Below are 2,867 nucleotides of genomic sequence, written 5' to 3'. Positions count from 1 at the left end.
GCGGCAAGAAGCAGCAGCACCATGGCTCCGGCCTCCCTCTCACCTACGGCAACGACCGCCGGGGAGCCGGGATGCACAGAAGCTGTTTGTGAAAATGCCACAGAAAGATAGAGAGAGGAGGAAGAACAATGACGTGTGGGTCCCACCTATAATAATGGTCAACTGAACGGTCAACATGTTTAAGTCGGCTAAATTGGTCATTATCTGAAAGTGGTAGTTTTTAGTCACAAAATTAAAATTTTTTGGTAGTTTTTGGTCACTTTTTTAAGTGGTACTTCTGTGGGACGCGAACCCCTAAAGTGGTAGTTTTTTGTCAAACACTCCTGGTTCCTGCCCAGGATGCTCTGTTGGTTTTGTCCATGCGGCTCTCGGCGAGCTTTCTACCGACCGACGGTTCGGCGCCCTTCGAGCCAGGGCGAGAGGATTGTGGTCCTCTTCGGAGGTTGAAGCGGATGGCATGCTGGCAGGCTCTGCGGGAGTAGGCGATGGTGATGGTCACCGATGTGGGTGCTGCTTGTTGTTTTCACTCTGATGCTGGTGTAGCCGCAATTCTAGTCATTTGGCCTTGGTATTTCAGGCTGGGCTCGTTCTCCTATTCGGTTGCCCGTAATGCTATTAGGTTCCGAGTTGTTCTAGCACTTTGTATCTTTGCCGTTTCCCTTGTAAGTCGTTCGTTGTAATCCTACTCGGTTGATGGCTTTGTTAATTTAAAATCAGGCTAGGTTCGAATCTTTTCTCGGCTCGGCCGTCGCCTTTTCTTTAAAAAAATCATTACTTCTCGGCCATTACTTGTTGCCGCACGCCCCTTCATGGCTAACTGAATAGGGTTGCTAGGAAGAATAGTGCGTTCACTCAAGAAGTTAAGATTGATGAGCTAGAGGCAGACTCCCATATGCTGTCGGAGGTAAGAGATTAAATAAAAATGGTGAATTCGTTTTAATTCCACGAGGCTCGGTAGTTTTGGGAGTGCTTTCCAGATTTGTTTGACCACATGGCCAGCGCCATGCCTATTGACCTGTATTCAGCACTCTGTTTATATCCTCGCAAAAAAAAAAAAAACATTCTGTTTGTATGTTTGGAACGATTCTAGTCAATATATAAGTAGGGTGTGTTTGGCCTTCTAATCACAAGCCGACTTTAGCTCAGTTGGTAGAGCGGAGGACTGTAGTGTTGCAGATAAATCCTTAGGTCGCTGGTTCGAATCCGGCAAGTCGGACTTTTTCATGTTCTTCTGAACAATTTTTTTTTAAAGTCGCATTGCTGAAGGTCGACATTTTGTATCCATATATGCTTGTGGGAAGATTGTACTCAGCAAGGTTCGTATAGATTTTTTTTTGTTTATCTTCTGCTTAAGCTGTGTATCATGATCAGCTCAACAAAAAATGATGTTGCTTTGTGTCTTCACAAGAAAAATATAAACATATGCATGCATTAGAGCATTTGTGACCGAATCCTCTATAATGGGTTAGAGGAGGATAAATCCGTTTTTCCCTGCTCTGACCACGAACTAACCGAACCCCTAAAATCGTTAGGGGAGTAAGAGCAACTCCAATAGCTCCCTGAAAAACTTTCCATAAAAGTCGTTTTATGGGATGACCGTATAATTTATGAAAAGTTTTCTGATGACCACTGTTCTTAGTTCTCGTAAAAATCTTCCTGAATTTTTTACTTTTTTCCATTAAAAAAACTAGCTAATAGCTGAGGGGCCTCAAGTGACAGGGCCACAGGGGCTAGTGGCGGTGTGCCAAGCGTCAGCGAGCGCATATCAGCGGCGGCACGTGGCAGCGGCGGCGACGAGGCAGTATACTCGTGAAGTTTCAGTCGGTTATCCGCCCGCCAAAATTTTACATGAAAACTTTTCTTCCATAAACTTGTTGGACAAAGGACGTGATTATATGGGATCCTATAAAAAGTCGGGTTTAACGGAGCTGTTGGAAGTGTTTTTTGCCCCATCTTCCTGTCAGTGGTAGTCTTTTTAGGATACAGGAGCTATTGGAGTTGCTCTAAATTTTTTACTCCTAGCCACTCGCGGCTCTTAAAGTTACTCGTCCTCGCGGCTTCAGAGTAAAAATCCAACACGTCACTTTGCCTCGCCTCCTCAGAATCCCCACCGACGCGCCCCCAACCTTAACTACACCCTCTCCAGCGCTGGTCTGCCATTGATAATGGCCGGATCAGACGACCGTCGCTCCCCGTCGCCCATCCGCAGTGAAGATCCGCGCCGCCACAAACGCTCCTGAGCCCGTGGCCGTGGTGGTGCTTCTTCCTCCCGTGTCTGCCTGTCCAGCTACCCGACCTCCCACCGTTGTCGCCACCACAAAGGCAATACATTAGCGTGCGACAATGACTTGGGGAACATGGTGGCGGAGATAACTGTCCGCCACACCCACGAGAAGATATGGGTCGTCTCCTTCCAGTCCGCCGTGTAGGCCGTGCGGGGGTACGACATCATGTCAGTCCTCATGCACGGTGTCGACGCCTGCCTCAATTTCCTGGAGGGATTATTGTGGTTGGAGCCCGTCGACCTGACAGTGCCACTGGACCGGAGAGGATGGAAGACCGGGAGGCCCGCGAACGCCTTAAGGCGTCCCATGCGGACGAGGACTACATGGCAGAGCTCCGACACCGCTACCCAGAGCGTGTCGAGGCCGAGCGCCAGCTATACAAGCAGTACACAGTTGGGGTGACGACGGTCATTGATCTCTCCAGTGACTCCGTTGGCGGGTGCGACGACGACGGTGGCAATAGTGCACGGCAGGACCCTATGATCGAAGGGATGATCGAATCGGGTTGGGAGAGGCTCGAGACCGAGACCGATAACGAGTAATTTTACTACGTTCTAGTCTAAATTTCAGTTAAGTTGTCTA

The 2,867-nt window shown here is 48.7% G+C and overlaps 1 non-coding gene across 1 annotated transcript; it reads left to right on the top strand.

Annotated features, from left to right (window-relative positions):
- Nucleotides 1–1,131: 1,131 nt before the first annotated feature.
- On the top strand, nucleotides 1,132–1,216 carry TRNAY-GUA (transfer RNA tyrosine (anticodon GUA)). Its single transcript is given in 2 exon segments — nucleotides 1,132–1,168; nucleotides 1,181–1,216. It is a non-coding gene; the product is annotated as a tRNA-Tyr (tRNA).
- The last annotated feature ends 1,651 nt before the right edge of the window (nucleotides 1,217–2,867 follow it).

Source organism: Triticum aestivum, chromosome 5B (genome assembly GCF_018294505.1).
Source record: "Triticum aestivum cultivar Chinese Spring chromosome 5B, IWGSC CS RefSeq v2.1, whole genome shotgun sequence".
NCBI lineage: Eukaryota > Viridiplantae > Streptophyta > Magnoliopsida > Poales > Poaceae > Triticum > Triticum aestivum.
This window is presented reverse-complemented; position numbering and strand designations above follow the sequence as displayed.